A 23,153-nucleotide genomic window follows, 5' to 3' on the forward strand; every position below is an offset into this window, starting at 1 on the left:
CTTGATTTAAATCGAATTGAATTAATAACCCTTTGTACTTGATATAGCAATGTCCTGCTATGATCCTCACAGCAGAAAGGAAGGAGGAAGACAGTGAACAATGACTTTCTTGGCAGGCTACTGTTTAGATACAAGCCGTTGTAACGCGTTGAGTCTGGGTCAAGGGCTAGTTTGCTAACTCCAGTTGCAACAGAAATCATATAAGCACAGACAGGTTTCCAAAACTCGTGCTTTTTTATTTTTCTTGGCAACAGCGTTACGGGTTAGTCAAAGAAACTTAGAAATAAGCATCAGAAAATAATAAGGACATAATCCTCGGTCTTGCACACATGCAGTAATACCGGAAAAATGCGCCGGCAGGCTAGTCCCAAAATGCCGCTCTGCACAACATATTTCACCCGTTACACCGTGTAACAGACACTGTCTTTCGTTAAAGCCTGTGTAAAATTCATTAGTTTCAATGTATACAATGTAGGCGGCTTATATATGGGTGCGCTTAATAGTCCGAAAATTACGGTAACTAAGTAATTCGTTATTGTATTCAAGTAGCTTTTTTTCACCAATCCACCAATCACGGTCGAGTGCACGCTCTGTTTTTGAACTTGTTTTGACTGCAGCTCGATGGTGTCTACTTACCACGGACATACGGTTCAGCGTCAGTTCAACAGCAAGCAGAACATTTTGAGTGGAATAAGTGATGGATGAACTCCTGACTCCAACTTGCACACAGCACCCGTGGCCTCAATTGTGTGAAGTATTTCAAAAGAAGGTTTTGATGTGTTTGATTTATTATTATCATTTTATTAATAGATTCATGTTCTAAGAGTAAAATTCGAGTCTTTTCACATAAACTGAGTTGAGTCTTGTGACAAAAATGAATAAATCATAGTACTTTTGGATACTTTGAAGCTAAATACTTTTGTACTTTTACTTTTACTGGAGTCATATTTTGACTTGCGCATCTCTTCTTTTACTCCAGTACATGGTTTTTGCACTTCGTCCACCATTGCAGTTGAGCCCCAGAAACTTTCAGCACGGATACTCCAGAATAAAGATACGGAATGTGTATCAGGGTAGTCATATAGAAATATCAAGCTTACTAACAGATCTCTAGAAGTATTTCTGTGTCACACACTCGAGCATTCAGAATTTATTCTACAACAAATCATTGATGTTTTAATAATGACCTCCACTCTTCTGCGATGATGTTCCACTAGATTAAAGAGATTTGGGCACAATCATCCCTATGGTTAGTAAATTCAGGTACTGATGTAGTTGAGGTATAGCAGGACTCTCAAGATCTTGGACTTTAAGCCATATCTCGATGAGGCTGGCTTTGTGTACAGGTCATGTGGAACAGGTTTGGGTCTCCTATTCCAAGAGAAGGGCAAATTTATACAATTATACAATTGTGTGCCTCCAACTTTGGTGGAAGAACCACATATGGCTTGGAAAGTCAGGCGTTCCCATACTTTTGCCAATATAGCGTATTTGGGTCTAATTCAAGGTCTCAGAAGTGACAGAAACGATCAAGCGAGCAACGAAACCAGAGAAACCCGACTTTGTGACTTTGCACTTGATTTGTGGCTTTCGCGCTCACGTTAAGGCCTTCTTTCTAGCACGTGACCCAGGCCTCGGCAGTGCAGCGCGGGATACAATCGCCTCGCCAATAACGTGGACCGAAGTAAACTAGGAAGAAGAAGCAGGGTGCAGAGCTTGCATTAAACCTAATAGATGCTTGGCTTGCCTCTTTGTGTTACAGATTTCTTCTTGGCTACACGCCTAGAGTTATGACATTATTTGGCAAGCGACACTGTCCTTATTTTAAAGCGTTCACACCGTCTTGGAAGTACGAACAGAAAAGCGCATTCCGACTGAATAATTTTAGCCGCCTGCAGGGCGCATACATCTCCATCCATGAGGCAGTGCTCAAACAGTGTTGTTCAGATTTTTGTTAGAGTCCGATTGACTACTCAGTGCTGTTTATTGGGAATGGTTTGGAATTCTATCATATTTGACATGCCGTTATTATAGCTTCCACTCTTCTGGGAATTTCTTTTCGTTTAACCAATGCGCATTAAAAATGTATCGAAAATGTAAATGTGCTTTTTATTTGTCACTGTAGAGAACAGTGAAATTTCTTGTGAGCTTTCATGTCCCCTTAAAGTATTGGTTTTGGGAAAGGAGGTCTTTAGATGGCGTATCAGTCCATCCAGTAGGATTAAGGTCAGGGATCCGTGAAGGACACTCAAGATCTCCCTGAGCAGCATTGGCATATCGGATCTTCATTGATTTCAGTTTGTGTACAGGGTCATTGTCATGCTGGAACAGGTTTGGACTACTTTGGCGACAATTTGGCGAAGGAACACATTTGAGTGTTCAGAAACTTTTAGCCAACCTGTAAGCCGATTGTCTAATGGTTGCATGCACTTTTGAGATGTTCTTCAGTGTTTAAACTGCCTTCATACCTGGTGGATCAGAAGTGTTTGCCACAGGGGCGGTTCTAGACTTTTGGAGGCTAAATTTATATTGGGAGTTTCCCGTGGCCTTTTTCCCTCCAACATTCAACATCACTTAAAACAAATATAATTTCTAACCTTTTTATTTATACAAAACCTGTTATCAGTATTTTTATAAACGTACTCAATTGTGCATAGAAATTTAAGGTCAACATAAAAAAAAAAAAGAAGACAAATACTATAAATACTTAAAAATATTAAAGGTCATCTGGACCAGCTTCTTTTTCTTCTTCTTTTTTCTTGGCAAAGGCCACCTAGCTGCTTAATTATCCGATTAATCAATGTTCAAAATAATTGTTAGTCAGTTGTTTCCCAAAAGTCGCTCACCCACACCGTGACACAAAAATGCTGTTTTCAAATTTATCCACTACGTTTTTTTTCCCCCTTCAGTATTCTGGCATTTGCGGATTTATTCCTTGTCTTCATTGCCCTGTTTAGATGACCCTATATATTTATAGAAAGATACAGTTTTGGTTTATTTTTTCAGTTTATTTTTGGTTCTCAGACGCCGGTCTGAAAATACCACGTTCTCAGAATACCCTTGCTGCGGTATCTTCACATTATTCATAGCTTCGCCTTATTTTTTTTTCGACGACCTCGTTTACGGTCGCCAGAGCTCGAGCGCAGCAGGATGATGAGTTTGATGGGGCCACGCAACCGCACGATAAAGAGGCGCTCGCAAACCCTGTGTTTGGGGGAGACTGCGTCTCGGCACAAGCTTCCACTCGGTATCCGTCACCACACGCCGTTATGGCACGATTTAAATACCCGACCGTAGAGGACCAAGAGGTGTTCTACTGAGAGACGAGCTTTTCAACCAAAATTGTGTTAAGTCCTCTAGTGATATCAATGTGAAATAAAATGCTCCTCGTCTTGACTTGATCCGAAGGAAAAAAAAGGAAGGACACACAGAGACACAGACCTCCTGGAGGATGTCTGTTTAGCAGCATGGCCCCCGGAAACTATTTTCTTTCAACTGAAAACGATTTCGTCGTGCTGTAGCGATTCGGTCAAAATTCAGTGTCATGATCTCACAGCCTCCTGGTGATCGGCGCCCCTGTCGGCATGGAGGGAACAAGCACACACAAACATATTTTCTCGATACTCGTGGGGGTTATGTTCTGACTCAAAACTCTCAAGTTTTTACTCTTTTTGACTCTTTTTGACGGTTCCTATATCAAGGGAAATTGTACATGAACTTTCGAGCCATTCGCGTTAAGATTTTTTCGTGATTTACTCTCAGTCCGGTTCCAAATAAAGAGTCGTGCACTATCGAAGTCGTAAGTGTCAAGGTTGTGAGTATTGAGGTTTTATTGTGTATGTATGTGTATGTATATATATATATATATATATATATATATATATATATATATATATATATATATATATATATATATATATGTATACAGTACAGACCAAAAGTTTGGACACACCTTCTCATTCAAAGACTTTTCTTTATTTTCATGACTATGAAAATTGTAGAGTCACACTGAAGGCATCAAGGGCTATTTGACCAAGAAGGAGAGTGATGGTGTGCGCCAGATGACCTGGCCTCCACAGTCACCGGACCTGAACCCAATCGAGATGGTTTAGGGGTGAGCTGGACTGCAGAGTGAAGGCAAAAGGGTCAACAAGTGCCAAGCATCTCTCGGGGAACTCCTTCAAGACTGTTGGAAGACCATTTCAGGTGACTACCTCTTGAAGCTCATCAAGAGAATGAGAGTGTGCAAAGCAGTAATCAAAGCAAACGGTGGCTACTTTGAAGAACCTAGAATATGACATATTTTCAGTTGTTTCACACTTTTTTGTTATGTATATAATTCCATATATAATTCCACATGTGTTAATTCATAGTTTTGATGCCTTCAGTGTGAATCTACAATTTTCATAGTCATGAAAATAAAGAAAACTCTTTGAATGAGAAGGTGTGTCCAAACTTTTGGTCTGTACTGTATATATATATATATATATATATATATATATATATATATATATATATATATATACACACACACACCCAATTACACATACACGTCTGCGGATCGTCTGACGGCTTTAGCTGGAATATGATTAATCCTCTGTGGAATTCCGCACCGTAATCGCTTAATCCATTGATAAAACGAGGTGTTAATTGTTTCGCATATTTAGTAGGACGTCCTCGCAGGGCTTTCCTGTTAGACATTTGATGTAATTATTAATTGTGCTTTCTCAAGAGCAGAATCACGGTATCTGACGCTACTTTTGCACATATATACTGGTCTCTATAATCTGCTCGAGTTCAGGGTTTTATTTTTTTTGTCGTTGCACGTTGTTCCAACAGAGGAAGTCGGTTTACTTTTCCACCCGTACACACCCCTCAGCTTTAATTACATGTGGTGTGAAACCGAATTAACGAAGCGAAGGAAGTGTCAGTTTCACTTTGATTCAGATTCGGCAAACGTTTTTTTTTTCCTGTCCATATCGATGCTCGGTTGCGCGACTGTATACAGTATCTAAAGAGTCACACTGCTGCTAAACAGGCAATAATAACAACATGGTTCTTCTCCATACTGTTACCACAAGTTTAGAGGCACACCATTGTGTAGGATGTGGGAGCCTTACATTTTCTCTTCATTCTCTTCGGGATGAATTGGAATGCTGACGGCACCCCAGGTAGGGTTGTGCGATATTGAGAAAAGAATCGATAACCATAAGCAGACGATATTTTGCTGAGTTTGTTATCGTGTCGTTAGCTTAAGGATTACCGCGGACAGCCGACTCCAGTTCACAGCAGTGACAGTGATACATTTTTTTCAATTAATAGATTTTCACCTTTTATGAGTCATTTTCTTTTTTCTTCATAAAGCCAATTTTTTTCTAACACTGTGAATCATCTGTGAGTCAAATTCCTACATTTAATCAGTCAAGCAGAATAATAAGACATTTGTGCAAAATTCAATGCAGAGGAAAGATGCTTTAAATGTGAAATAAAAAACGCTGATTCGGCTCAATCACAATGACTCACTATTTGTCAGATGTCTAAAATGTAAGTCTCTTAATATTAATTACTCGATTATTGAACTGATGTATAATATCAATATAATGCAGATTTTTTTTGATCATGCTGAAAAAAAACCCAGAAATGTTTAGCGTGATATTGATTAACTGTATAAAATGATATAAATGTACACATTTTTCCGTCCCCATATCATGGATTTTGTGATCATTCTAAATGCATTTTCATAAACTGAATCATGCAGTGAAAACATAAACCCACTGGACATCATCACGTTCACTCTGTAGGCGTGTTTTGTTTGGGGTTTGCGATATACTCGATAATGTCCACAATTACGATATTATCGTAGACGATTTATATCGTTTTATATGGATTTATATCGTTTTCTATCTATATACGATATAAATATTGATATATTTATAAATGATTTATATCATTGACTATCATATCTACTGTTGTTAAAACAACAGTTACGATATTATCGTAGATAATTTATATCGTAGACGATTTATCGTAGACGATTTATATCGAGACGATTTATCGAGACGATTTATCGTGAGACGATTTATATCGTAGACGATTTATCGTAGACGATTTACATCGTAGACGATTTATCGAGACGATTTATATCGAGACGATTTATCGTGAGACAATTTATATCGTAGACGATTTATATCGAGACGATTTATCGAGACGATTTATATCGAGACGATTTATCGAGACGATTTATCGAGACAATTTATATCGTGAGACGATTTATCGAGACAATTTATATCGTGAGCGATTTATCGTGAGCGATTTATATCGTAGACGATTTATCGAGACGATTTATCGAGACGATTTATCGTGAGACAATTTATATCGTGAGCGATTTATATCGTGAGACGATTTACATCGTAGACGATTTATCGTGAGACGATTTATCGTGAGCGATTTATATCGTGAGACGATTTACATCGTAGACGATTTATATCGTGAGACGATTTACATCGTAGACGATTTATCGTAGACGATTTACATCGTAGACGATTTACATCGTAGACGATTTATCGAGACGATTTATCGTGAGACGATTTATCGAGACAATTTATATCGTAGACGATTTATCGAGACAATTTATATCGTAGACGATTTACATCGTAGACGATTTACATCGTAGACGATTTATCGTGAGCGATTTATATCGTGAGCGATTTATCGTGAGCGATTTATCGTGAGCGATTTATCGTGAGCGATTTATATCGTAGACGATTTATCGAGACAATTTATATCGTGAGCGATTTATATCGTGAGCGATTTATCGTGAGCGATTTATCGTGAGACAATTTATATCGTAGACGATTTACATCGTAGACGATTTACATCGTAGACGATTTATCGTGAGACAATTTATATCGTGAGACGATTTATATCGTGAGACGATTTACATCGTAGACGATTTATCGAGACAATTTATATCGTGAGCGATTTATCGTGAGCGATTTATCGTGAGCGATTTATCGTGAGCGATTTATCGTGAGCGATTTATCGTGAGCGATTTATATCGTGAGACGATTTATCGTGAGACGATTTATCGTAGACGATTTATCGAGACGATTTATCGTGAGACGATTTATCGTAGACAATTTATATCGTGAGCGATTTATCGTGAGACAATTTATATCGTGAGCGATTTATATCGTGAGACGATTTACATCGTAGACGATTTATATCGTAGACGATTTATATCGTAGACGATTTATCGTGAGCGATTTATCGTGAGCGATTTATCGTGAGACGATTTATCGTAGACGATTTATATCGTAGACGATTTATATCGTAGACGATTTATCGTAGACGATTTATATCGTAGACGATTTATCGAGACGATTTATCGTGAGACGATTTACATCGTAGACGATTTATATCGTAGACGATTTATCGTGAGACGATTTATCGTAGACGATTTATCGTAGACGATTTATATCGTAGACGATTTATATCGTAGACGATTTATCGTAGACGATTTATCGTGAGACAATTTATATCGTGAGCGATTTATCGTGAGCGATTTATATCGTGAGCGATTTATATCGTGAGCGATTTATCGTGAGCGATTTATATCGTGAGCGATTTATCGTGAGACGATTTACATCGTAGACGATTTATATCGTGAGACGATTTATATCGAGACGATTTATATCGAGACGATTTATATCGTAGACGATTTATATCGTAGACGATTTATCGAGACGATTTATCGTGAGACAATTTATATCGTGAGCGATTTATATCGTGAGCGATTTATCGTGAGCGATTTATATCGTAGACGATTTATCGAGACGATTTATCGAGACGATTTATCGTAGACAATTTATATCGTAGACGATTTATATCGTAGACGATTTATATCGTAGACGATTTATATCGTAGACGATTTATATCGTAGACGATTTATATCGTAGACGATTTATATCGTAGACGATTTATATCGTAGACGATTTATCGTAGACGATTTATCGTGAGACGATTTACATCGTAGACGATTTATCGTGAGCGATTTATCGTGAGACAATTTATATCGTGAGACGATTTACATCGTAGACGATTTATATCGTAGACGATTTATATCGTAGACGATTTATATCGTAGACGATTTATCGTAGACAATTTATATCGTGAGACGATTTATCGTAGACGATTTATATCGAGACGATTTATATCGTGAGCGATTTATATCGTGAGCGATTTATCGTGAGCGATTTATATATATTTATATATAAATATATGTCCACCAATCAGTCATTTTGAAATTTAAGCTACAGGAGCTTGTCTGTTGGATCGGACCACGAGGACCAGCCTTCGCTCCCAATGTGCATTAATGAACCTCGGCCACCCACGACCCTGTCGCCGGTTCACCACTGTTCCTTCTTTGAACCTCTTTTGATAGCTACTGACCACTGCAGACTGGGAACAGCCCACATGAGCTGCAGTTTTGGAGACGCTCTGACTCAGTCGTCTAGCTCTTGTCAAACTCGCTCCCCACCTACCCCACCTACTAACAGGTGCCATGATGAAGAGATAATCAGAGTTCTCACTTCAGCGCTCATAATGTTACGTCATCATGTTATGTCTGGTCGGTGTACAGGGAGTGCAGAATTATTAGGCAACAACAAAAACAAATCAGTGACCAATATAGCCACCTTTCTTTGCAAGGACACTCAAAAGCCTGCCATCCATGGATTCTGTCAGTGTTTTGATCTGTTCACCATCAACATTGCGTGCAGCAGCAACCACAGCCTCCCAGACACTGTTCAGAGAGGTGTACTGTTTTCCTCCTTGTAAATCGCACATTTGATGATGGACCACAGGTTCTCAATGGGGTTCAGATCAGGTGAACAAGGAGGCCATATCATTAGATTTTCTTCTTTATACCCTTTCTTGCCAGCTACGCTGTGGAGTACTTGGACGTGTGTGATGGAGCATTGTCCTGCATGAAAATCATGTTTTTCTTGAAGGATGCAGACTTCTTCCTGTACCACTGCTTGAAGAAGGTGTCTTCCAGAAACTGGCAGTAGGACTGGGAGTTCAGCTTGACTCCATCCTCAACCCGAAAAGGCCCCACAAGCTCATCTTTGATGATACCAGCCCAAACCAGTACTCCACCTCCACCTTGCTGGCGTCTGAGTCGGACTGGAGCTCTCTGCCCTTTACCAATCCAGCCACGGGCCCATCCATCTGGCCCATCAAGACTCACTCATTTCATCAGTCCATAAAACCTTAGAAAATCAGTCTTGAGATATTTCTTGGCCCAGTCTTGACGTTTCAGCTTGTGTGTCTTGTTCAGTGGTGGTCGACTTTCTGCCTTTCTTACCTTGGCCATGTCTCTGAGTATTGCACACCTTGTGCTTTTGGGCACCCAGTGATGTTGCAGCTCTGAAATATGGCCAAACTGGTGGCAAGTGGCATCTTGGCAGCTGCACGCTTGACTTTTCTCAGTTCACGGGCAGTTATTTTGCGCCTTGGTTTTTCCACACGCTTCTTGCGACCCTGTTGACTATTTTGAATGAAACGCTTGATTGTTCGATGATCACGCTTCAGAAGCTTGGCTATTTTAAGACTGCTGCATCCTCTGCAATATATCTCACTATTTTTGACTTTTCTGAGCCTGTCAAGTCCTTCTTTTGACCCATTTTGCCAAAGGAAAGGAAGTTGCCTAATAATTATGCACACCTGATATAGGGTGTTGATGTCATTAGACCACACCTTCTCATTACAGAGATGCACATCACCTAATATGCTTAATTGGTAGTAGGCTTTCCAGCCTATACAGCTTGGAGTAAGACAACATGCATAACGAGGATGATGTGGTCAAAATACTCATTTGCCTAATAATTCTGCACTCCCTGTATATATACGATATACGAATAAAAGTTTGTAGACACCTGACCATATGATTTGTATGTGCTTTTTAAACATCCCATTCCACAACCTCCAATCTTCTAAGATGTTCCACTAGATTTTGGAGTGTGTTTGTGGAGATTTGTGTTCAGGAGCCCTGAGGTGCTATGACAAATTCATCCCGAAGGTGTTCGATAGGGTTGGAGCTCTATAGCAGGCCAGTCAAGATCTGTCATTCCAACCCATGTAAAGCATTTCTTCATGGAGCTGGCTTTGTGCACAGGAGCATCGTCATGCTGGAAAAGGTTTGGGTCTCCAAGCAAAGAGAAACTTTCACTGACATCCAACTGACGATTGTGAGCTTCCAACTAACATTTTAGTGAATATAGTAAGTTAGGTGTCCTAATACTTTTGACAACATAGTGATTTTTTTTTGTTATTTGGTAGGTAATTATGTATTTTTTTCAGTATCTTGATATGTAACCTATGCAGTATGATGCACTATATTTGAACTGTGCCTATTTTGTTGTTATGAAAAAAAAAAAAGAACCTCACCCGCTGCCACGGTTATATTGGTTTGTACACACCCGCAGTGATTCAGAATAAACCCGCACGGACAAGTTGTGCCTCTATACAGTATGTGAGCATATTGAAACACTAAAGTTTTTTTTTTTTAACAAGCACAGGAAGGACATTTATGGTCCTGGGATTATAAAAAGCTGTGTCTTGTTCAGTGGTGGTCGACTTTCTGCCTTTCTTACCTTGGCCATGTCTCTGAGTATTGCACACCTTGTGCTTTTGGGCACTCAGTGATGTTGCAGCTCTGAAATATGGCCAAACTGGTGGCAAGTGGCATCTTGGCAGCTGCACGCTTGACTTTTCTCAGTTCACGGGCAGTTATTTTGCGCCTTGGTTTTTCCACACGCTTCTTGCGACCCTGTTGACTATTTTGAATGAAACGCTTGATTGTTCGATGATCACGCTTCAGAAGCTTGGCTATTTTAAGACTGCTGCATCCCTCTGCAATATATCTCACTATTTTTGGCTTTTCTGAGCCTGTCAAGTCCTTCTTTTGACCCATTTTGCCAAAGGAAAGGAAGTTGCCTAATAATTATGCACACCTGATATAGGGTGTTGATGTCATTAGACCACACCCCTTCTCATTACAGAGATGCACATCACCTAATATGCTTAATTGGTAGTAGGCTTTCCAGCCTATACAGCTTGGAGTAAGACAACATGCATAACGAGGATGATGTGGTCAAAATACTCATTTGCCTAATAATTCTGCACTCCCTGTATATATACGATATACGAATAAAAGTTTGTAGACACCTGACCATATGATTTGTATGTGCTTTTTAAACATCCCATTCCACAACCTCCAATCTTCTAAGATGTTCCACTAGATTTTGGAGTGTGTTTGTGGAGATTTGTGTTCAGGAGCCCTGAGGTGCTATGACAAATTCATCCCGAAGGTGTTCGATAGGGTTGGAGCTCTATAGCAGGCCAGTCAAGATCTGTCATTCCAACCCATGTAAAGCATTTCTTCATGGAGCTGGCTTTGTGCACAGGAGCATCGTCATGCTGGAAAAGGTTTGGGTCTCCAAGCAAAGAGAAACTTTCACTGACATCCAACTGACGATTGTGAGCTTCCAACTAACATTTTAGTGAATATAGTAAGTTAGGTGTCCTAATACTTTTGACAACATAGTGATTTTTTTTTGTTATTTGGTAGGTAATTATGTATTTTTTTCAGTATCTTGATATGTAACCTATGCAGTATGATGCACTATATTTGAACTGTGCCTATTTTGTTGTTATGAAAAAAAAAAAAGAACCTCACCCGCTGCCACGGTTATATTGGTTTGTACACACCCGCAGTGATTCAGAATAAACCCGCACGGACAAGTTGTGCCTCTATACAGTATGTGAGCATATTGAAACAAAGTTTTTTTTTTTAACAAGCACAGGAAGGACATTTATGGTCCTGGGATTATAAAAAGCGATGCGAAGTGATGCTAAAATATTTTTGGCAGCGACGTCAAACAGGATAGAACGAGCCGCAGAGAACTAGCGTGACAACCGGTTGTATCTCAATACTCCCTGGGCAATGCCAGGCAGCTGGCAGCAGGGGCAAGTAAGCCGTCATACCAAAGTATTTATTAACAGTCGCAAATCCATCAACAACTCGAGAAAATAAGGAACCGGGTTTTATGAATGAAATAGTGTTGAAGTGTTGCCCGGCGCGACGGTTTGCCGACACCTGACCGTCGCACTCGTATGAGATTATTGAGCATCCAGATTTCATAAGCGCTAATATTGACCTCCACTCTTCTGCGAAGACGTTGCACTTGATTTTGGATAGAGGCTGTGTGGAGAACTGGTGAGATCAGGCACTGGTATTGTGCGATACGTTTGAGATCTTCCACTCCAACCATGGTAAGCATGTCTTCAAGGAGCTGGTTTTGTGCACAGGAGAATTGTCATACTGGAGCATCCTAGTGGCAACAGTATGGAGAAGAGCCATACTCATTCTTTGGAGACGTTCTTTTTCGAGAAGATCCTGTGCAGCGCTGCAGACGACTTCTGTAACCGAATAAAGCATGGTGGCGGATGTGCTCTCGCTCTCGCTCTGGTTGCTGTGTTCCCATACACGGAATTCCGCTCTCAGTGACGTCATGAAGCACCATATTAAAAAAAAAAAACACTTCACAACTTGGAACGAACTTGGAAGGAGTGTGTTTGGCACTTAATACTCTGTCATAGGTTCAAATAGATTTTTTGTTTTTTATTTAAAACTTTTGCCATGTTTTTTGAAAAAAAATAAAATAAAAAAAAAACAGTACTGAATCATGCAATTGTGCTGAATGACCTAAATATGATTATATTAATTGTATAAATAAAGCGCTCTCCGTGCAATGTGCAGTCTTTATGTGTCAAAAGGAACAGCACGTAGCATCAGCGATTTGCCTCAAGAGGCCGCTCTCATACAGTATAATGACAGCAGACCTTTTCATTTGCAACCCGGAAAAACTATTGGAATGGATTTTTGCCAAGAGCTGATCGTCCCGGCATTTGGCTAATGGTGCTGATTAATCGTTCGACTGGTCTAAGGAATAGAATCTGAATTGGGTTCTTCTTAAACCGATGTGTCGCCGGTTTAGAATCAGTTTTATTAGCTGTAAATGGTGTTTATATGACGGAGATTTAATAACCCAATGCCAGGAGTTGCAGGTTCTCAGCTTTAATGCCTTAACATAATGATTTGCTGGTCTGTATGTGTGCGTGTGAATGTGTGTGTGTGTGTAAGATGTTGTGTTGAAGCTGAAGGTCATGTTGACTAGTGTGGAGAGATGCAGTGCTGCATAGAGAGAGAGAGAGAAAGAAAGACAGAACGAGAGAACAAAGACACTCCTGTCTGTCCCTCGCTGCCTAACGGTACAGATTGTCTGACACAATCAGACAAATGTCAGCATGTTCCGATCCCTGACAAACGAAAAAGACGAACAAACCGAGCGCTTCCGTCTCTTACACTGTCACACCGTCTCTCTGCCGTATTTTTTCCCCCAAACAAAAAGAAAAAATGAAGTGGAGAGAGAACAAAGACAGCAGTGAAGGAGACATTTTGTACTTGGATGTCTCTTTTCTTTCTCCTTCTTTCTCCCTCTCTTTCTTTTCTTCCTTATCTGGATCGAGGTGTGAACTGGAACGCCGGCTTCGCGGAAATGAGGGCGAGCGAGGAAAAAGAGCAACACGACTGTGGGACACTGCGGCTCGAAGCCTTGCAGATGGAGATGAAGACGGCTTATCCCTCAGTCTCCTGCAGTGTGTGTGTGTGTGTGTGTGTGTGTTTGGCTACCTACTTGCCGGCGTGCCATTTCAGCAAAGCAGGGATTTGTCTTTACATGTGCATTGTGCTCTCACACACACACACACACACACACACACTCACAACCTGTCTTGTGTGTGTGTTTTTGTCTGTATGGCTTCTTTCATTTAATGAGCTGTAGTTGTTATTGGTGCTGTTCAGGAAGCGTGTGTGTGTGTGTGTGTGTGTGTGTAGGGTTCGTGTGGCAGTGTTAATCCGGGCGAGAGTGGCAGATGGATTTTGGGTTAAGTGAGCACGGTTTCAGAACACATTGCTCACTTCCTCCTCCTCATACTTTCCCCAAGAAACTCGACTGTAACTTTTCCACTCTCGGCTTGTTATTGCCGTCACTGTGATCCAGGGCCAGGAGCTGCTTCAAAAACTTTTTTATTTTGCAAGGGACGTTTGTTTTTTTGTTTTTTTAAACACACTATTGTGCATTTGTAACGAGTAAACCACAGGGAAAAAAAAGAGAGTTTTGCGGTTTTTGTGGTATTCGATTTTTTAATAACACGTCATATTATCAAAGGCTTCCTGCATAAGGAACCCAATTTTACTCTCCATATCACAAAGCTGGAGGCGCACAATTGTACAGCGGTGGACGAAGTGCATAAACCACGTACTGGAGTTGAAGTAGAGATACACTGGTAAAATATGATCAAAGTAAAAGTGCTCCCTTTGATCTATCACTTGAATAAAAGTGCAAAAATATTTTGCTTTCAAATGTACTTAAGTATCCAAAGTACTATGATTTATTACGGCTACAATGTTCCTATGATCATTTTTATCATAAGACTCTTTACTTAATCATCTTTATGTGAAAAGACTCGAATGTGACTCTTAGCACATTAATCTATTAAAAGAACGATATTAATGAGTCAATCACTGATTGATATCGATTTAAATCATCACAAGCCCAAAACCTTCTTTTCAAAACTACTACTTCAAAAGAAATCACACAAATAAGGCATAGGTGTTGTGACGAGTTTCGAATCTGGAGTTTCTTTTCATTTATTCCTCTTAAAATGTTCCGCTAGCTGTTGAACTGACGCTGATCTGTATGTTGGTGGTGAGCAGATACAATCAAGCGTCAATCAAAGCAAGTTCAAAACCGAGCTCGCGCTCGACACTGATTGGTCGCTTGCTGCGTGTTTGACCAAGTTTTTATCCGCTCGTAAATAAAAAGGAACGACTGATTTTGCAAAAATGTAGTTGAGTAAAAAGACAAATATTTGACTTTGAAATGTAGCAAAGTTAAAGTAAAAGTCTCCCCAAACGGAAACACTTCAGTAAAGTACAGATACGTGAAAAAGCTACTCAACTACAGTAACGAATGCCATTTACTTTATTACTCTCCACCGCTGCAATTGTATAAGACGCCTTTGGATGTGGTAGCATGAAATTTTCCCTTATCTTGAACTACGAGACCCAAACCTGTTCCAGCATGACAGTACCCTTGTGCACAAATCCAGCTCCATTAAGCTTTACATGGGTTGGAGTGGAAGATCTTGATTGGCCTGCTATAGAGCTTCAACTCTTTTGAACACTATTGGGATGAATTTTTCCACGTGGCTGAATCAGCAAAAATCTCCACAAGCACCCTCTAAAATCTAGTGGAACATCTTCCTGGAAGCGTGGAGGATTTTTTTAAGGGGAAACAGGGACTAAATAAAAGAGGAAACGAACAGCGACCAGGCCTTTTCAGATTTGCTTTACGCTCGTGTGTCTGACAAAATATCACCAACGAAGTGCTGTGACTATACCCTTAATGCTCTCCTCTTCATCAGGGGCTAAAGAATTGCATGGCATTTTATTGATTAGGAAGGAGAAATTCAACCCGGCGATTTGACTAGCTCCGAATGATTATGCAAAGAGCCGGGGCAGAAGGGAAACACTCTTATTAGGTGAAATGCCAGCGTGAAAGCAGGTTCTTTGCATCAGAAAGAAGAAAAGCAGCCACTGGGCACTGCTGTAGCAGGAGCAAAGGTTTCTGAATGCCTGGTTAAACAAGGATTTTTTTATTACATTATTTATTTTATTATTTTTCATTACATTTATGGCATTTGGTTGACGCTCTTCTCCAGAGTGACTTACAGTTACATTTTATACAACTGAGCAGTTAAGGGCCTTGCTCAAGGGCCCACAGGTGGCATCTTGGTGGTGCTTGAACTCACTACCTTCCGAGCAAAAGTCCAACAGCTTCACGACTGAGCTCCGCCTCCCATTCGGTGTGCGTGTGCATTTTAAAATGCGTTTTTGCTCACCACCGATGTAAAAATTGCCTGTTTGAGTTCCTTGCTGTCACTTCTTTCCTCAGCTTTTTCTTGCACACAAACCCATGAAACTCAGTGGACCCAAACAGCTGTTGTTCTACAGTGACCTCGTGCAGTGAGAAGTGTTGGCTTAAATATTAGCAAACAAAAGAACCTTTACAGCGTTTCAACAAGGATTAAATTTTAAACTCTCCAGGAAGTGAAGCTCAGGATTATTGTGTGAATTGAACACGTAATACGACTACTATCACTATTTCACTTCTGCTCTGGTGTTGTCAGACATCTGTGAGCACTATGTACTGATTAGTTTATGGATTATATGCAACAACGTCACAGCAGAAAAGCGTTCTCTACACAGTCTCATTACCAACTACAGGAAGCTGAATTGCTTAGTTTAATCATTTAATAATTTTACACTTTAAAATAGGCACTCTATCTATCTGTCTGTCTGTCTGTCTGTCTGTCTGTCTGTCTGTCTGTCTGTCTATCTATCTATCTATCTATCTATCTATCTATCTATCTATCTATCCCTGGCTGCCTCTATCTATCTATCTATCTATCTATCTATCTATCTATCTATCTATCTATCTATCTATCTATCTATCTATCTATCTATCTATCTATCTATCTATCTATCTATCTATCTATCTATCTATCTATCTATCTATCCCTGGCTGCCTCTATTTATCTATCTATCTATCTATCTATCTATCTATCTGTCTGTCTGTCTGTCTGTCTGTCTGTCTGTCTGTCTGTCTGTCTGTCTGTCTGTCTGTCTGTTATGTTTGATGACGGTGTAAACTACAATCAGGTTAAAGGATTTATTACATATCCCTCTTACAGAAACAGCAGAATGTATGTAAAGGTTTTTTCTGTTAGATTGGGGTGTGTGTTTTCTATACGGACTGTACTCTGGGATAAAGATCATTAAATAACAGCTAAAGCTTCGCTCCTCCTCGGACATGTCCTTTTAAGCAGTAATGATGTTCTTTTTTCATTTGGAAGTCAGGAGACATGACGTGGGGTGTTGCAGTGGTGTTGTCACGCTCGCAGCGTGTTCGGAATGAGCTGTGTGTTTTGTAATCTTCTTTTGATCTGCTTTCTTGTGGAAACTCTGCTATTGTTTAACACGCACATGACAGTTATTTTAGTCACTACATCAGAACTTCCTCATTTACTGTCGCTGATGCAGGAAGGGGGATTCGTCTTTTCCACAGTCTCTATCTATCTATCTATCTATCTATCTATCTGTCTGTCTGTCTGTCTGTCTGTCTGTCTGTCTGTCTGTCTGTCTGTCTGTCTGCATGCCTATCTGTCTGTCTGTCTGTCTGTCTGTCTGTCTGTCTGTCTGTCTGCATGCCTATCTATCTATCTATCTATCTATCTATCTATCTATCTATCTATCTATCTATCTATCTATCTATCTATCTATCTATCTATCTATCTATCTATCTATCGTCAGTCTGCCACAAGACAGTTCATGTGTCATTTTTATTTATAGACATGAACACTGTTTTGTAAATAAAAAAAAGGTTAATCAGGTCATATCAGTTTGTTTGTTTAAAAATAATTGTGATTAGACATTGTGGGCGATATGGCTATATACGAGATATATATATATATATATATATATAATTTTGCAATAAACTCTGTCGGTTTCTCGTATTTTGAGTATTGGATTATAGATTATAATGAGGACTTGTGATATAATTATAATATAACACCGTTTGCATTTCAATTCAAAATGATGATTTCTTTTAAAACAAGTATCAGAAAAAGGAGACCTCACAGACCCCTGGAACGAACGGCTTCCCTACAGAAACTCTTACAGTATTTCTGCCATTACGCCCTGCCTGAGAAAGATGTGAAGGGGGTATATACCAGGGTTAATCCCACCTGTTTCAGACCTCAAGCTTCATTTCTGTGTGAAAACAAGCTTTGATCACGACGCCATGCTTTCTGCTGCATGACAGCTCAGGAGCCAAGAACCGCGAGAGCGAGAGAAAGAGGGAGAGAGAGAGAGAGAGAGAGAGAGAGAGAGAGAGGAGAGATCCACTCTCATTTCCTGTATCTACCTGCTCCGAGTCTGTGCCTGAGGCTTCAGTTGGTGTTTCATCATTCACTCAGTCACGCTGCAGAAAAACGATTCGGCTTTTCATCTTCAATTAATCGCACATAATTGCCAGTGAATTTGGCGAGCTGTATCCTTATCCTGACTGTATTTTTTTTTTTGTGGTTTCTTTTATTGTTTCGGTGTTAAATGTCAAGCTTCGCATGGAAGGCATGTGACGGCACGTCCCTGACCAACATCCTGATCCACATCTCCGTTTGCTCTTATAATAACTTCCACTCTTCTGAGAAGATGTTCCACTAGATTTTCAAAGGTGTTAGTAAAGTCATGTACTGATGTAGAGGAGGTCTGGGGTGCAGCCAGCGTAGAAAATCCCAATAGGATTGAGGTCAGAGCTCTATAGTAGAAGATCTTTCACTCCAACCCAATATTCATGGAGCTGGATGTGTGTCCTCGGTAGTTTAACCGAAAGGAAGATTTCATGCTACCACATAAATCCTATACAATTGTCTGCACATATTTGAGGAAGAAACACATACGGCTGGAAAAGGCCGGTGTCCCAATACTTTTGCCTATATAGTGTATAAGCATACAACACATTAATTTCAATAGTGAGTAAATAATCACAACGATCTTGCTAGCTTGTCGTTCAGGATCATCTATGTTTAAACAAAAACACACACACTCACACATCTTTTTGATCTCCAGTGCACCAAATCACATCAGGCCAGCATTCGAGCACCTTCTCCAAACCCTGTCCTTCCTGTTTAATATGTCTGGAGGAGGGAGCACATCCTCGAGTCAGGAACAGCACCGCTCGGACGTTTTTCGCATCCTGTTGCTGCTATGTTCTCTTTAATTTGCTGCATGTGTGTGTGTGTGTGCGCCAGAGCATCACGAAGTGTCATGAGTCATTTTGCAAGTGGTTTAGCCACCTGTGATGTGGGAAGATTAGTTTCGCCAAGCACCACCCTTTTCCTGGTTCAAACACATGCCATCATGCTGTCACACACACACATACACACGCATACACACACACCCACTCACACACACTCAATCCCACTCTCATTCGACTCTCTGCCACACAACACAAACAAGCATTTGAAGAGTTCGAAGTGCGGCTCGACAGCCAAGTACCGACTCAGGAAAACGAAAAGAAAAAGGAAGGTTTGTGTGTGTGTGTGTGTTTGTGTGTGTTTTTGCGGGCTTTTTTCCCCCCCTGTGTGTCCTGTTGGTCTGAAGAGTTTCCTGTTGGTGTGAGTGTGTGTGTGTGTGTGTGTGTGTGTGTGTGTGTGTGTGTGTGTGAAGCCTCTAGAGGCTGACCCAGATCCAACTTTCACTTGGACTCAAATGCTAATGACAGAGCTGGACTAATAATCCAGCAGGAGCTGGGACACGCAGAAAGAGAGAGAGAGGGAGGTGTGTGTGTGTGTGTGTGTAAGAGAGAGAGAGAGAGAGAGAGAGAGAGAGAGAGAGAACAACGAGACAGGGAGGGAGGGAGTGACTCGTTTTGCTTCTTCTCACTGTCGTCCTCCCTCTAGCCTGCTTCTGCGGCACTCGTCTTCTCTTTTGCTCCCTAGTCAGAGACTTCAAATGTCGGCCATGCGTCCAGGGAAGGACTGAGTACAGGTTTTGGTTTTGTCTTTTTATTGTCATTTTTTTTTTGATTTAATCATTTTAATTCCTCTTCGCTAAAACCGGAGACTTCAACCTCAACCGAAACTACTGCATGGCCCAGATATGTGAGGCGTCCGATTCAGGAGGCTCGGTTTGAGGCCGGCTCGACAAGACGAGGTAAAAAAAATAATAATTGTAACACTATTTCCGGTTTGTTCGCGTTATAAGGACCTCGGACAGCCGTGTTTCGTGCCGTGTTTCCTGGCCGCGTCGTGTCCTTTTCATGGTGTTTTTTTGGAGACGCTTTGGAAGCCTGGCACAACGCCGGATGTTTAACAGCCGCACGCTGACACTCTGTAAAGGAGAAGTGTGGGTGTGTGGCGTTGTTTCTTTTCTTTTCTTTTTCGAAAGCCCTAGAGAAACCCTGTGTCCTTATTCCCCAGCTCGCTTCCTGTTGTGGGTCTGTGCCAGGCTGCAGGCGGAGATCCGTGTTGTGTGCGCTCGAGTATGTGTATGGGCAAGTTACTGGGGACTTTTCCTGCCTAGCACTTATTGAATCACTGCAGTGGATAAATGAGCCGAACTCTCACACACACACACACACACACACACACACACACACACACACACACACACACACACACTCACACACACACAGAGACCAGTGCAGCTGTGTGGAAAGCCCCTGATCTGTGAGTGTGTGTACATGTGTGTGTTCAGGAGGCTTGTTGAGCTCGAGTGATGCAGTCTAATTGTTTTTTTGGGGTTTTTTTGCCATTCAACTAATCCATCGTCTCTTCACGTGTTTTTTTTTCTCGCCTGATTTTCTGTTTTCTCTTCTACACCAAAGGAAGCTAGTCTAGACACAACCATGTAATCTGGCTGATTCATAAAGACTAGCCTTGGTAAAGTAAGTGTGTGTGTGTGTGTGTGTGTGTGTGTGTGTGTGTGTGTGTGTGTGTGTGTGTGCAGTAGCGAGAGGTGGGGCTGCACTCTGACCCATTTAGCAAACAGTTCTTTAGAGCAGCTCAGTGCACAGTGTGGCTGTTTGTAATTATGCCTCTTCACTTACTCACTCACTCACTCACTCACTCACTCACTCACTCACTCACTCAGAGAAAAAGAGAGAGAGAGAGAGAGAACGAGCGTACTCATTCTTTGGACTCCGATTTGCTCCCTACGCCACTGATCCTTCAAAGCAGTTCTTCTTTTCATGTTGACTCTGCCGCAGAGGTCACCACAGTTCGCACCGGTCGCAGATAGTAAAGTGCGTTTGGGCTGTGGGTGGAGGGGAGGAGGCATATATTGTGGCTTTGTGTACACTGTGTGTGTGCGTGTGTGTGTGTGTATATGTGTGAGGGTGTGTGCAGTAGCTTGATGCACCTACACTTGAGGAAAAATTCGATGAATGATGAAAGAAGTTTTCCCAGATTTTAAGCTGGCCGTCAGACATCTTGTTACTAATCTCAATAATTTAGTATATAATATAATGTGTAATATACGTGTGTGTGTATCTATCTATCTATCTATCTATCTATCTATCTATCTATCTATCTATCTATCTATCTATCTATCTATCTATCTATCTATCTATATGAGAGAGAGAGAGAGAGAGAGAGAGAGAGAGACACCATTGTAACTTGAAAATCTCGTAAGTCGAGACATGGCCTAGCTACCCAGGAGTCTTAATGAATGGCGATCAGTGGTAGTTAATAATAAACAAATTACAGTATAGAGATCAGCAACACAAAGCAATTTATTTTCTTGTAACATATTAACTATGCAGTATATATTTATGTACGGGCGCCAGTTCGCGCAGTGAGGGTGGACGGTGTCTCCTAGCGATTTTCAGCTCCTGTGCATGGACGATGTTATGTTAATGCGTCGCTCTGTCCGTAGCATTTGAAACATCGTAGACTCATTAATATTGCCGACACGTTTAAAACCCCAGCTAAGCATTTCAAAGTCGTTAGCATGTTAAAGGATTTCGGATGCGCAGGTCGAATATACGTCATGGTCTGTTAATCGCATTTGTACTTCATATTGGTACATGGACAGTGAATATGCTATGAGCAGGAATTTGAGCTGCAGGATTTTGGAAATGCAAAGCTGGTGTTATAGTGTTGTCTTTGGGTTTAGAGATCAACGGCAGGCGAAATATTATAATGATACAGTATATGGACAAAATATGGTTTTCGTTGGGAGTGATGAGGATGGACAAGATTAGAAATGAGTTTATTAGAGGGACAGCACATGGACGTTTTGGAGACAAAGTGAGAGAGGCGAGATTGAGATGGTTTGGACATGTGCAGAGGAGGGACATGGGGTATATCGGTAGGAGAATGCTGAGAATGGAGCCACCAGGTAGGAGGAAAAGAGGAAGTCCAAGGAGGAGGTTTATGGATGTGGTGAGGGAATACAGGCAGGTAGTTGGTGTAAAAGAGGCAGATGTAGAGGACAGGGGGGTATGGAGACGGATGATCCGCTGTGGCGACCCCTAATGGGAGTAGCCGAAAGAAGAAAAAGAAGATATGGTCAAAAGTGTTGGGACACCTGACACAGTTGTATATTTGTCTTTGGATGTGGTTTTCCCCTGTACTTAAGCTATGAGACCGAAACCTGTTCCAGCATGACAATGCCCCTGTGCACAAAGCCATCTCCATGAAGATATGCTTCACATGGGTTGGAGTGGAAGATCTTGGGTGGCCTGTTATAGAGCTTTAAACCCGATTGAACACCTTTGGGATGAATTTTTCATGCTGACCGCACCCCAGGCCTCATAACCCTCCACCCTTAAGCACAAATCTTCCCAGAAAAATGGAGGATATTATAACAGCAAATTGGGACTAAATGTGGAATGGGATGTTTAAAAGCACATCATCATATGACCAGGTGTCCACAAACTTTTGTCCATCTAATGTATAGAATGTAGTATGTAGATTGTATGAATGAGTGTGAAATTAAAACCTCAAATGATTTCTGAAAAAAGTAGGTTTTCACTTAACATTGTATATCCTGGCATATTAGGTTATCTCAGGTTACACACACACACACACACACACACACACACACACACACACACACACACACACATACACACACACAGTATTTTTCAAATGTGGCTAAAGTTCCCATGCCTTTTTTTAGGCGAGCAGCAGGAATGTGTGGCCGTCTCATTGAATCCCATCCAGCTGAATACTCACACACACACACACACACACACACACACACACACATGCTCACACAAATCTTTGTGGCACCTCACAGGAACTCCAATTACAATATCATGTCCTGTTACCGATCCACTCGATAAATATGGACACCAGACATCTTGAAACTCCATCCAAGCTACTATTCAGGCTCATGGCATCTCTTTTTTTTTAACATACAGTGCCTGCGTGTGTCTAAAATAAACCATGTGCTGGAA

The 23,153-nt window shown here is 40.9% G+C and overlaps 1 protein-coding gene across 6 annotated transcripts in view; it reads left to right on the forward strand.

The window, feature by feature from the left end:
- Positions 1–23,153, forward strand: part of jmjd1cb (jumonji domain containing 1Cb) — a 135,315-nt gene that overhangs the window by 69,692 nt on the left and 42,470 nt on the right. The window contains exon 1 of one of the 6 annotated variants that reach the window (XM_046854241.1): positions 19,156–19,276. The exons of 4 other annotated variants lie outside the window; for them this stretch is intronic. The gene's annotated coding sequence lies outside the window, so the exon portion shown is untranslated. Of the gene's footprint in view, positions 1–19,155; positions 19,277–19,605; positions 19,904–23,153 lie in introns of those variants that run through there. One more of the 6 variants, XM_046854240.1, reaches the window with a different exon arrangement.

Source organism: Silurus meridionalis, chromosome 7 (assembly GCF_014805685.1).
Source record: "Silurus meridionalis isolate SWU-2019-XX chromosome 7, ASM1480568v1, whole genome shotgun sequence".
Lineage (NCBI taxonomy): Eukaryota > Metazoa > Chordata > Actinopteri > Siluriformes > Siluridae > Silurus > Silurus meridionalis.